General features: G+C 46.8%; 1 protein-coding gene across 2 annotated transcripts in view; it reads right to left on the bottom strand.

The window, feature by feature from the left end:
- Positions 1-14,260, bottom strand: part of GPC3 (glypican 3) — a 225,485-nt gene that overhangs the window by 187,108 nt on the left and 24,117 nt on the right. The gene's annotated exons all lie outside the window — the stretch shown is intronic.

Raw genomic sequence — 14,260 nt, 5'->3', positions numbered from 1 at the left:
TATATTTAGTAAGAGACACTACTGTGCTCTGTCTGCATAGAAGCCCCTGCAGTAGACATAGGGAGCGTCTTCTAGTTTGCACGGTGGTCACTTTTGCAGCTGTCCCTCTGTCACTTCAGATTCAAGTCCTTTTGCAAACAGTTGCTCATTGGAAACCATCTGCAGCTGGGTGATTAATGCAGGGGCTAATTAAGAAAACCAGAAAGACCACGGCAACGTCCGGAACTTCCCCCTGCAGATTAATATTCTGCTGTACTCTGCAGATCTGACATTACTTAAGATCAGTGAAAGAATGTGGCATTTTACATTTCTGGAGGAATGAATACAATATTAGATCGATGCTGGAGACGCAACGCTGCCCGGGTGGTGCCCATAGGATAGGGTGTAATATATTCTGCATTACAGATATACTAGATTAAAAGTTTAACTCTTTCCTATAAGTACAGTATAAATGTAACACACCATCCCATGGAGAAGCCATGCCGGTCACTAGCTGCTGTGAAATGCCCAAGATCACCGATAGCTCAGTCGCCGATTGTTTTACCCTAAGGTGACGCAGTCTGTAGTAACTGCAGAACCTTGAGCTGTAAGGAAAAGAAAATGTTGCAATTCCCAATATTTCAGCAAGTAGAAAAAGCAAGTGAACTCCATCAGACATCAGAGGTTTTGGTTTCACAGGTACAGTCTCCATTAAATAAAGGGTCATTAAGCCCAGTTATTGGTAAATCTGTTCTGAAGAAAGATTGGTCAGTAGGAGCCTGAAACTATGTTTTGAAGACTTAGAAGCCATGTTATAAAGGCACACAAAGCTGGAAAGAACTACAACAGTATTGCTAAAGACCTGGGTGTACATCAATCCATGCAGGGGTATCCTGTTAAAAATCACTCCAAAAGTACAATTCTATGAAAAGTAACAAACAATAGAAAGGTATCAGGTAAAGACCTCCTGAAGACTCTCCAACAAAACGTGTCCACTATTAGAATATCAATAAAGGGGTTGTCCATTTAAAACTACACTCCTCCCGTCCCCTCCCCTCCCTACACTCCTCCCGTCCCCTCCCCTCCCTACACTCCTCCCGTCCCCTCCCCTCCCTGCACTCCTCCCCTCCCTACACTCCTCTCGTCCCCTCCCTTCACTACACTCCTCCCGTCCCCTCCCTTCACTGCACTCCTCCCGTCCCCTCCCCTCACTGCACTCCTCCCGTCCCCTCCCCTCACTGCACTCCTCCCGTCCCCTCCCCTCACTGCACTCCTCCCGTCCCCTCCCCTCACTGCACTCCTCCCGTCCCCTCCCCTCACTGCACTCCTCCCGTCCCCTCCCCTCACTGCACTCCTCCCGTCCCCTCCCCTCACTGCACTCCTCCCGTCCCCTCCCCTCACTGCACTCCTCCCGTCCCCTCACTGCACTCCTCCCGTCCCCTCACTACACTCCTCCCGTCCCCTCACTACACTCCTCCCGTCCCCTCACTACACTCCTCCCGTCCCCTCACTACACTCCTCCCGTCCCCTCACTACACTCCTCCCGTCCCCTCACTACACTCCTCCCGTCCCCTCCCCTCACTACACTCCTCCCGTCCCCTCACTACACTCCTCCCGTCCCCTCACTGCACTCCTCCCGTCCCCTCACTGCACTCCTCCCGTCCCCTCCCCTCACTGCACTCCTCCCGTCCCCTCACTACACTCCTCCCGTCCCCTCACTACACTCCTCCCGTCCCCTCACTGCACTCCTCCCGTCCCCTCACTGCACTCCTCCCGTCCCCTCACTGCACTCCTCCCGTCCCCTCACTGCACTCCTCCCGTCCCCTCACTGCACTCCTCCCCTCCCCTCACTGCACTCCTCCCGTCCCCTCCCCTCACTGCACTCCTCCCGTCCCCTCCCCTCACTGCACTCCTCCCGTCCCCTCCCCTCACTGCACTCCTCCCGTCCCCTCCCCTCACTGCACTCCTCCCGTCCCCTCCCCTCATTACACTCCTCCCGTCCCCTCCCCTCATTACACTCCTCCCGTCCCCTCCCCTCATTACACTCCTCCCGTCCCCTCCCCTCACTACACTCCTCCCGTCCCCTCACTACACTCCTCCCGTCCCCTCACTGCACTCCTCCCGTCCCCTCCCCTCACTGCACTCCTCCCGTCCCCTCACTACACTCCTCCCGTCCCCTCACTACACTCCTCCCGTCCCCTCACTGCACTCCTCCCGTCCCCTCACTGCACTCCTCCCGTCCCCTCACTGCACTCCTCCCGTCCCCTCACTGCACTCCTCCCGTCCCCTCACTGCACTCCTCCCGTCCCCTCCCCTCACTGCACTCCTCCCGTCCCCTCCCCTCACTACACTCCTCCCGTCCCCTCCCCTCACTACACTCCTCCCGTCCCCTCCCCTCACTACACTCCTCCCGTCCCCTCCCCTCATTACACTCCTCCCGTCCCCTCCCCTCATTACACTCCTCCCGTCCCCTCCCCTCATTACACTCCTCCCGTCCCCTCCCCTCACTACACTCCTCCCGTCCCCTCACTACACTCCTCCCGTCCCCTCCCCTCACTACACTCCTCCCCTCCCCTCACTACACTCCTCCCGTAGATTTTTTGCCTGGAAAACCCCTTTAAGCAAAAAAGGTTTTCGTTGACGGCCACTGCAAAGAAAACCTGCTTCTGTACAAAATTATATAAGGGCAGACTTACATTATTCCATGTAGTAGTTTACGGAGACACAAATACCATATTGATCAGGTGACCCTAAACTATCTTCTAGAGCTGGGTTGATATGCTGGGTTCTGGTGAGAGACTCCCTTTAATGCTTCTAGGGTAGAATACCTCCATACAGATACAGAAGGGACCTATAGAATTCTATAGACTGTTACAATTTGACAAACTGATATTCTATCTTTTTATTTCCTCCCTGGACGGAGAAAGATGAAAGGTCTCCTATGACTAATGGCTGCAGGGAGAGCAGGTTAGGAGTTGGCCACATCAGCCAGAATATTAATACTATTAGGCGACTTTGCATCGGATTTGCGGCTTCCAGCGATGATTTTTGGAACATAAAGCTGAGAAAGATGAGGTTAAAAAAACTCTCAGAGGATAATATTTGATCTTTTATCTTTCAGACTTCAGGTAAAATGAAATTTTCAAAGAAAAGCAAATAAAAGCACAGACTTTCTTATTAGGAGAGAATAAATCATTCATGCTCTAGGAAAGGTGCTCATGTTCCATTTCAGATAAGGGCAGAAGAACATAAAATACCCCATAAGAGCCATACTGTAATACAGGACACAAATAGTGATCAAAGGAAGGGATGAAACTTACAGAGGACCTTTCACCACCTTCACCAATTCTAGTTCTTAGCATTTGTTAATAGCCGCCTCTCCATGGATTCCAGAACAGTTGGAATTTTCGGTCTAGCCCTCACCATTCCCAAGCAACAAGTGCAGGTGGTTTTGATGCCTGGTGTGATATTTAAGCTCTGTAATGTCAGGTGGGCGGTGTCAGGCAGGGGGTGCGATTCAGAGCTCCAATCAGAGGCAGTGTCAGAGCTCAGATTTACATCCCTCGTCTACTCCTTGTTGATGTTTGTGCCAAACTTTAAGGTACCTGTTAAGATTGTGTCGTCTGTCGTGTGCCAGGTCCACAGAGACGATTCCCCCTTTTAGAAATTATGCTTTAATTAATGTTCCAATCTGGGTCTTTATAATCCCCTCCATTTCTCTCTCCCATGCCGGCTATTGGTTTCACCTTGGTTTTGGCTCCCGTCCCTGTTGCTTCCGGTTTGTCTTTCTCTGGCTCTGACTTTCGGACCGTGTACCTTCTCCTTGGATTACGACTCTGCTGTACTTACCTCTTTGGCATTATTCTTGCTACGTACCTTGGCCTCTCCTTCCATCACCCGCTCCTATACGTCGCTGCCGTCTCCGTTGCTGACCCTGATTTGTCCTTTACTCTTCGTCTGATGAGTTGCTTGTGATTCTGCTCTCTGGTTTCTGCTCGCGGTACGTTCCTCTGTGTTGTCAACTCCGGTCTGAGATTCTGCCAAGTCCATCTCCACCACTAGCCCTGGTGAAAACGTCCCGAGACTGGCTTTGGCTCATACTGAGTGTATAGCAGTTACTTTGTTACTTTTTTTTCTACTAGCTGTCGTTAAGTTCACTTCTGCTGCTTCTCTCTGTTCTGACTACTCTGGATCCTGCATCTGAGCTCCTAACAGTATCCATACACCATAGAAAGAATACAGCCAAGTCCACGGACATCAGTAGGATCACCTAACAATCTAGTGTATATTGAGGCCACCGGACTATTGGCAACTTCATATCAAACCCATATACTTAGCACCAACTACGTGATCAGTTCCCATCTAGAACAGAAGAGCCTTTCCAGAATTAGGTCCTAGTACGTTCCAATTCCATGCTGAATACACATCCAAATGTGACCTAGCGCCTATGCCAGGGGTTGACAGGTTGACAAGTCTTATGAGGTTGACAGCTGACGCCTGCCTGACAACCAGTCACTCTGAGGTTATTAGGTCTTCAGCACAAAGCTAATTGATACTGAATTATAGAGGCGTAGGGGCAGTAACATTTCTTTCTTGGTTTTATTGCCGTATTAATCAGATTTTTATTAGATAAATAGGCGGAGGACCTCTTTAATGTCCCTTTCAAATTTCCACATTAAATCTGTACAAGGTGCAGAATATTGTTCGGCTTTTCCACTCAATTATTGCAAGATCTCATTTCTGACAGCCCCGTTGTAAGCGCGGCTCGACACCACTGAGCTGCAGAGTTGTTGTAAGGCTCCGGCTTGATGTCATGGTAAATTTTATGTAGCGTACTGTCATGGACCTGAGCCGCTGCTTGCTTTGGAGTAGACCTGGTTATGGTTTCCATTATTAATTTAATCATAATTTTATGCGCCTGTTGAGCTTTTATTATAAACAATGGAGTTCAGTACGTGCCCTTAGAATATAGGATAGACGTAGGTGTTTGCCCGCGACTGTCAATCTCTGCATAATAGGGAACAGTATTATGGAATAAATTTAACAATCTCAACATAGGTGGAGTTTGCATTTGCAGCCCGTCCAGGTTTACTATTGACCCCAAAAAAATATTGTGTTGCCTAGTATACAGTCTGTCCTAAGGGAAACAAATCCCTAGAAACTAGAAGAGATGCCGGGATAACACTTGCACCCAAATGGCCCCTCTGTCCGCCACGAGAAACCTAGAACGATACGAGATACGTTCCAGCGCAGGATCCTGCTACACATAGTGAATCAGAGCCCAAAGCTTCACGTTTCCCCATGAAAGCTTTAATATATCGTTATGTTTTTTTCCAGATCATTTTGCAATTCTAGCAATCCAAGCACTAATGAAAAGTGTTCATGTGTAATTCTGTATACCAACTAATTACAGAAAAAGGAAATATTAGTTTTAACTTAATGTCTTCAAGAACTGTCAAGAATTCTAAGATTGGTGGTTGTTGTCTTCTAGATGTATCGGCTGGATTCTACCATGAAGCAATGGAATCTGTTGTTAGATTTAGAGCAATACACTATTTTCCATGGTTGTAGATACGGTTGTAGCCATGCTAGGTGTCAAACTACTCCTGAGCCAAATTACTCTTTCATTACCTTTGTGTCCTACTATTATACAGCTTATTCCATTATTTATCGGTTAGCACACGATTCCATTGAAATTAGTGGGGGTAATTCATCAACCCCCTCCGCACCAGTTTTCTGTCACAGAGAGATGATACTGTGGCACAGATTTGTTGGAAAACCCTTTCTTGAGGGCCATAGACTCTTCATAAAACATGGTAAGTCCATGCACTAGTGGGGCCCTTTATTAAGGCTAGAGTCATTACGCCATGCTTAATAAATCTCCTCTAATGTATCTATTCACACAACAGTCTCATCTAAAAAAAACAAAACACATAAAAAATACCAAACAGAACTTGTTATAACTTGGTCCATTGTCATGGCCCTGAGTATCCCCCGTTCAAGGGGCTATTCACACAAGAAAAAGCTAATCTGCTTTGAACTCCAAATACAGTAAATGGTCGGGTGAACATATATTTATTTTGGGCCAGCCCAGGACTTCCCATGGCATCAGCCCAAGACTTCCCATGGCATCAGCCCAAGACTTCCCATGGCATCAGCCCAAGACTTCCCATGGCATCAGCCCAAGACTTCCCATGGCATCAGCCCAGGACTTCCCATGGCATCAGCCCAGGACTTCCCATGGCATCAGCCCAGGACTTCCCATGGCATCAGCCCAAGACTTCCCATGGCATCAGCCCAGGACTTCCCATGGCATCAGCCCAGGACTTCCCATGGCATCAGCCCAAGACTTCCCATGGCATCAGCCCAGGACTTCCCATGGCATCAGCCCAGGACTTCCCATGGCATCAGCCCAGGACTTCCCATGGCATCAGCCCAGGACTTCCCATGGCATCAGCCCAAGACTTCCCATGGCATCAGCCCAGGACTTCCCATGGCATCAGCCCAGGACTTCCCATGGCATCAGCCCAGGACTTCCCATGGCATCAGCCCAGGACTTCCCATGGCATCAGCCCAAGACTTCCCATGGCATCAGCCCAGGACTTCCCATGGCATCAGCCCAAGACTTCCCATGGCATCAGCCCAAGACTTCCCATGGCATCAGCCCAAGACTTCCCATGGCATCAGCCCAGGACTTCCCATGGCATCAGCCCAATCTTTCCACAGCACTAACAACTACTAGACCACTACTATAATATATCACATCATTACATCTTTCTCGGTACTACTGTGTCAGATCAATCCTGTACGTCACTACTCCTTCCACAGCACTACATTGAGCAAAGACATTCCTTTTTTCGGAATCCCATCATCAAAGCTTTGTTTTCACATTCAATAAATCGGGGAATCTATAGGCAAAAGATTCTGTGCCTAGATCCTCATTAAATCTACCTTCCACATCCAATTACACAAGAATTATTGTCTAGACCCACTGGCGCATCTCCAAGAGATCCAGAAACCTGAGTACAAGACTTGGAGTTTCTCAATACATGGTAGATTTGCTGTAGACATGTGGTTAATTCTTCAGGTTTCCTATACACTAGCCATGACTTGCACAGAGGAACTCCAACATGTCTTGAGGACAAATCAAGAGCGTAATTACTGGGGTAGCAGCTTTTTTTTTCTTAATAGGCAGTTATCGGCTGAAGTTAGCCCAGACAGTAACGGACCCTATCTACTTACTGATACTGGCAGGGGCCCGGGATCATAAGTGACGCCGCAAGCCCAGCAAACACTAGTATAATGATCGGAGGCCCGGGAGAGGTAAGAGAACATAATAAACACCGTTACTTACCTCTCTGGGCTCCAGGCAGGCTTCGCCTGACATCACATGACTGGGTCCTGCATGCCGGACGTCTTTGAAGATGGCCGATACCACCAAGGAGTGCAGCGGAGCCAGGGAGAGGTAAGAGTGTTATTTGTTTTGTTTTGTTTTTTTATAGCAGTATCCCCCCCTTGGTCTCCGATTATTATACTCTGGGGTTTGAAAAGACCCCAGATTATAATAATTGTTCATGGGTGTCCACAGTGGGGCATAATACTGTGTGCAGGGGCCACTATGGGGTATAATACTGTGTGCGGGCGGCCACTATGGGGGATAATACTGTGTGCAGGGGCCACTATGGGGGATAATACTGTGTGCAGGGGCCACTATGGGGTATAATACTGTGTGCAGGGGCCACTATGGGGTATAATACTGTGTGCGGGCGGCCACTATGGGGGATAATACTGTGTGCAGGGGCCACTATGGGGTATAATACTGTGTGCAGGGGCCACTATGGGGTATAATACTGTGTGCAGGGGTCACTATGGGGTATAATACTGTGTGCGGGCGGCCACTATGGGGGATAATACTGTGTGCAGGGGCCACTATGGGGGATAATACTGTGTGCAGGGGCCACTATGGGGGATAATACTGTGTGCAGGGGCCACTATGGGGTATAATACTGTGTGCGGGGGTCACTATGGGGGATAATACTGTGTGCAGGGGCCAGTATGGGGGATAATACTGTGTGCGGGGGGTCACTATGGGACATAATACTGTGTGCAGGGGTCACTATGGGACATAATACTGTGTGCAGGGGTCACTATGGGGTATAATACTGTGTGCAGGGGCCACTATGGGACATAATACTGTGTGCAGGGGTCACTATGGGGTATAATACTGTGTGCAGGGGCCACTATGGGGGATAATACTGTGTGCAGGGGCCACTATGGGACATAATACTGTGTGCAGGGGCCACTATGGGACATAATACTGTGTGCAGGGGCCACTATGGGACATAATACTGTGTGCAGGGGTCACTATGGGGTATAATTCTGTGTGCAGGGGCCACTATGGGGTATAATACTGTGTGCAGGGGCCACTATGGGGTATAATACTGTGTGCAGGGGTCACTATGGGGCATAATACTGTGTGCAGGGGCCACTATGGGGTATAATACTGTGTACAGGAGCCACTATGGGGTATAATACTGTGTGCAGGGGCCACTATGGGGCATAATACTGTGTGCAGGGGCCACTATGGGGTATAATACTGTGTACAGGAGCCACTATGGGGCATAATACTGTGTGCAGGGGCCACTATGGGGGATAATACTGTGTGCAGGGGCCACTATGGGGTATAATACTGTGTGCAGGGCCACTATGGGGTATAATACTGTGTGCAGGGCCACTATGGGGCATAATACTGTGTGCAGGGGCCACTATGGGGGATAATACTGTGTGCAGGGGTCACTATGGGACATAATACTGTGTGCAGGGGCCACTATGGGGACATAATACTGTGTGCAGGGGCCACTATGGGGTATAATACTGTGTGCAGGGGCCACTATGGGACATAATACTGTGTGCAGGGGCCACTATGGGACATAATACTGTGTGGAGGGGCCACTATGGGACATAATACTGTGTACTGGGGCCACTATGGGACATAATACTGTGTGCAGGGGCCACTATGGGGGATAATACTGTGTGCAGGGGCCACTATGGGGCATAATACTGTGTGCAGAAATGTGGGGGTGAGGGGCATCGGTTGGGGTCTCTGGCAACAGTCAGGAGGGGGGAGGTGTATGTCAAAAGTTCGCCACGGGGCCCTGTCATTCCTAGTTACGCCACTGGGCCAAATAATAACCTAAACAATAATAAGGGTATCATCAATCCCTGATATACAGACTGGGCTACAAAATACTTTGCTAGAACATTCTTTGTTATTTTCCGTTAATGGATTGCTAGGTTACATTGTCTTCCCGGTCCTTTACATATATTACATATTTGTTCTTTGTAAAGAAGAAAAGAAGGGCCAAGGGGTCGCCTAAACCGAGTTTTCAGGCAAGAAAGAAATAAGAAAAGCAACAAAGAATCCCCCATAGCCGCGAGGCTCAGAAGACTATAATGATATGGCTACTAACTGCCTAGAGACTGTAAAGAGGTTAGAAAAGAAAAACGCTGTTACCGCTCCCCGTATAGAAAAGCTATTTTGTTAGCATAATGTTACTTTCTGCCCCTAGAATTCTGATTCACTAGATGAAGTGTCTGCAGATAATTGCCATCCATAGCTCGGTTTCTCCTATGAGATAATCGCAAGAATTCAATGGAATTTAATGCAAAATAAAGCACGGCCAATTGAGAGCGAGTTGTGGGCACGGCGAGGCAGCGGCGTAATAGGGACGTTTTATAGTATGGAAATAAGTGCCACATAAAAGTATCACTTCCATCTCTAGTGAAAGGTGAAATGACAAGAATCTATAATGCACAACAATATCATGGTATAGGGTGACGGGATAAACCTAAATGACTGCGGGGGACAAAACAGTCAGCAAGAATTGGCAACCAATTAGGCGAGTCTTGCTTGGATTAGTCATACATGTTATTCATACGGGCATTTTTAGCTTAGACGTATTCATTTCATGCGCAATTGCTTTCCGTTTAGAGAGGTTTTATCTTAAAATAAAACATTTTAAAGTTGTCCGTTTTATATTAAATTTATTTCTTAAGGTTAAGCTACTTGTAGTCTTCAAAGATTTCCTACCATTTAGCTGATGTAGAGTTTGTAGAACACCTTCACTTAGCTGGCTGTTCTGCTGCTTCGGACATAGACCTGGTAGTACATTGCTCTTGGGTGTGTCAAAGAGGTAGAGGAGGTGCACGGAAGGAAAGAAAGGATCCATACAGGGCTCTCCACAAAGGTGACATGAAAGCGGATAGAGGGGATTGATTGGAAGACGGTTATATTTAGAGGCCTAATTGACGGACAGATGTAGCATTTTCTGTGTTGCTATGTGCTGTCTTACGGAGTCACACTCTGAAGCAGTATATAGGTTCTTCTAATATAGCATGTAATAGAAACCTCACTGCAAAATCAGAGGCCTAAAGAGTTAGGCCTCATGCAGAGGACTGTGCGCAACGTCAGGCCCGGTTCACATCTGCTTTCAGGTCATTCCGTTCCCCTCTCTGCAAGCAGCAACCGAGTGGAAACCACATGGACCCCGTTATAGTCTCTAGGTAGTGTCCTAAAGTAACCGCTTTTTTTATGCGGATTAGGCTTCCGTTCGGGGGTCTCCAAGCGGAAGTGAATCGGGCCTCAGTGTGCTAGAAGTGGTTTATACAGCCTGCACATTGACCCAATCATTTCTATGGCCCCATATATATACACAACTGCGTATTTTCACGGTCCCGCGTACGGGGTCATGATTCAGGGGCAAAACTCAGGAAAGGTCCTTTTCCTGTGTTTTGTGGCCTGTGCACTCCGACCTCAATGAATATGCTTGCAAAGACGCCGGTGGCATAAAGAGGTCATCCATATGTCGTCCATGCTGTTTAATCACTGCCTGGCGTCAGGTATCGGGTCGTGTGCATGCCACCATACAGTACGTTTTACAGCCGGTTACAGGCGTCTAGATTGCATCTGCAATACAACCATATGAATAAAGGCAGATTTCATTAGACCAGGCACGATACATTCAGATTTTTACTACTAATGGAATGAACACAAATGTAAGTTCTCAATGACAGAATCTCATGTACTGCGTGTTCTCTACACATTCAGCGACTCCTTACGGTAGCCATAACCTGCACATTGGACTCTATTTCCAGTCCTTTAACTTATTAATTCACATTTCCAGGAAAAAAAAATATACATCAAAAGCCTCATTTTATTTATAAAGTCGGTAAAAAACAGACTCGGCAGCCCGACTATAATTTATGGGCATTTAAATTTGGAAGCTGTGATCTTTTTGGCTATGAAAAAAAAAGAGCCGGAGGGTGAAAAGCTTTAAGTTCCTAATAAAGTTTGTTAAGCGAACGTTGTAGCAGATATGCCTGAGTGCAATTCTGCAAATGCCAGCCGATTTCCCTTGGACCTTGCTGAGGAAAAGCATTTGCCAATAGGAAATTTAATTTACTGGAAAATAACATCTGGCTGGATTCTGCTCACATCAAATTAGAGGGCACAGTGTATGTACATGTACAGGGGAAACACATACAGGGACATAGACGGAGTCAGACAAGAGGATTTACTTTACTTACTAAATATACGGGTCAGCTTCAAGCTAGGAAGATATCCGACAATTGCAAAGAAGAATCTAATGTCTACGAGTTGTTTCAATGTATCAGTCCATGGGCGACCCAAAACAAAAGTTGCAAAATACAATTTGCACAAAACATTTGCAACTTTTTTTATCCCTTGTAAGACCAGATAACCGGTGTACCAGGTATTATAAATATATCCCATTGCGCTGTAACATCGGCTACTATTCATCACACCAGGAACTCCTGCTCGTGAACATAGGTTGAAGCAACACAACCTTCACCCGCCATGCCCAGACAACACTATATATAGATAATATAAATCACCGGCGTATGATTTGCACCATTTGCTCTTGGCTCGGTCTTTCTACCATTCATCAGTACAGCCTGGTTGGAATACCTTGGCAATACTGGAAGATTATTAACATGTGCTCCATCTGGTCATGTAACATGAAGGGGATAAACCTGTTCTCCGGGATGACCTTGATATGGATGACAGCAGGCGTAGCGGAGGCATCAGATGGGAGAGATGTGTTCATGTGGTTCTCAAGGGCAGCCGAAAGATCCCACTGGGGTTTACTATTAATGAAGTGTTAATGAGATCTAGCCTGCACCAACAATGTTGACTTTGGTTATTATTGCCATGCTGAAGTAAACTGATCAATATGACTTCTAATGGTCCATGGTCACGGAGATTCTTGATAGATCATAGAAGAACCATGGAGGATGTTGATTAACTCATGTTTGTTAGTAATGTATGTTTGTGTAGTTACTGATCTCTATCCTTGTTATTCATCTCAATCAGTTCCATCAATGGTCATCTAGAAGCTTCTGGTCTTCACCATGGCCCTGCTGGCTTGTGTTGAGGCTCTCTTGTGTGGTTTGGTTCACATCAGCAAAACAGCAGTTGCCCATGGACACTAAGACACCATAGACTACAATGGGGTCCACCGGGTCTCCTACAGAGACTACGATGCAGATGTGAACTTAGCGTAAGATGACATTTAGGTGCAGAGTCAGGTCAACCAGTATTCTGCCTGGGCCCCATCTACTCAATGAAATTGCAGGGACCCCTGTCATCTTGCAGTATCTGAAGTTTGCTTCTCTCTCTGGGAACACAACCCATTGACAAGACCCCAGGATAGAAACAATCAGGGGCAAGGGCAGCGAGATACTAGTGGGAAAGAATAATTATGTTAGCAACACTATAGGAATTTACAAACGATTGCCAGGTAATATTTGCATGTAGCTGTATAGTGGGCCTGCAGAATGAAGTTCACTGGTGGGATCTAGGTACCCCAGCCTGATATTGCTGATTTTTACCTTCAGGATTGCACTTTAGTCTCTTCCTTTATCCTATAGCATCCTGGCTGTTTTCCTGGCGACGACCCTTGGCTCCATTCCTAATGACCCTGTTACTACATCAGTGCTACAACTGCTGATACAAGACCATGCTGGGAAGGACAAATCCGGGGTCTTCCAAAAGCAAAGACCAAACCTCCTTGTAGTGGTGAAAGGTAAAGTCCTGGAGATTCCTTAGATAACAGACTGCAGCTTAGGGCATTCTTATAATAACTGTTGTATTATATCATATTTTGGACCCATTTTCTTGATATGAGAGAGGAAGACAGAATACATGGAGGAGACCCGCACAGAAACAGGGTCAGATAAACCTCGTCCAAATGTTGCCCTTGCCCCAATTTAAAGGGAACCAGGCCTAAAGCTCAAGACCGCCACTTTGTTTCCCATAATGACTGTCTGTGCTGATATACAATAGAAGGCCACACATGTAAATCTGGTAGCCATTTGCAACGGAACAAAGGAACAAGAGCAATGGTTTAGATTAAGCCACTTCCCCTGACAACGTAGTTTACGTATGAGATATCGCATTGTAATAAACCGTACGGTTCAGAACACATTCACTAATTTTAGCTCTTTGCCAGGCGACATAAATAATATGTCTGTGCAATTACAAACTTAATTAATAAAATTATTCACACTTCTCCAGACGTTATAGCACAAGGATATGTAAACAGGGAATGCGGCGGATCAGCCTCCACCGACTAGATGCGGGCAGCGACGCTCGCGTCCTATTCTCACCTTTCACCGCTAATAGTTCTATGCAGAGTGATGAAACCCTGCAATTGCCATTATAAGGAAATCTTCAGCTGCGGAGCCATATTTCCAGCGCTCAGACAGAATTATAGCTCTGCATTGTTGTTTAGATCTATACTACAATAGCTTCGGAGTTTCTGCAAAGTACATAAAAATTGACATATACAAAGCATTGTGTCAGCATGCAGGATTCAATCTTATCCTGACTTTACTAAACTTGACTTCAGGCAGCATTGCTGCTAAAAGGATTTTCTAAAAATCCATATAAATCTATAGCTGGCTTCATCATTTAAAGGGACTTGACCAAATGCAGAAATTTGTACTTTGCCATTTCCAGCATTCCTGATACAGAGACACAGATTGCAAAATGCCAATGTGACCTGCCGATCCATTTATACAAGAAAATCAGGACATCGCTCTCAGCGGACTGAACCCATTGATCGTCAAGGTATCCCATGAATAGGTGATATTTTGGGCCGACTCCTTTAATATGGACTGTTTTAGCTGAAACAAGATGGTGGATGAGCCCATAGTCCATTAGTTTACCACTGTAAGGGTAACCTGAGTGTTATACAGAAGA

This window comes from Leptodactylus fuscus, chromosome 11 (assembly GCF_031893055.1).
Source record: "Leptodactylus fuscus isolate aLepFus1 chromosome 11, aLepFus1.hap2, whole genome shotgun sequence".
NCBI classification, from domain to species: Eukaryota; Metazoa; Chordata; class Amphibia; order Anura; family Leptodactylidae; genus Leptodactylus; species Leptodactylus fuscus.
This window is presented reverse-complemented; position numbering and strand designations above follow the sequence as displayed.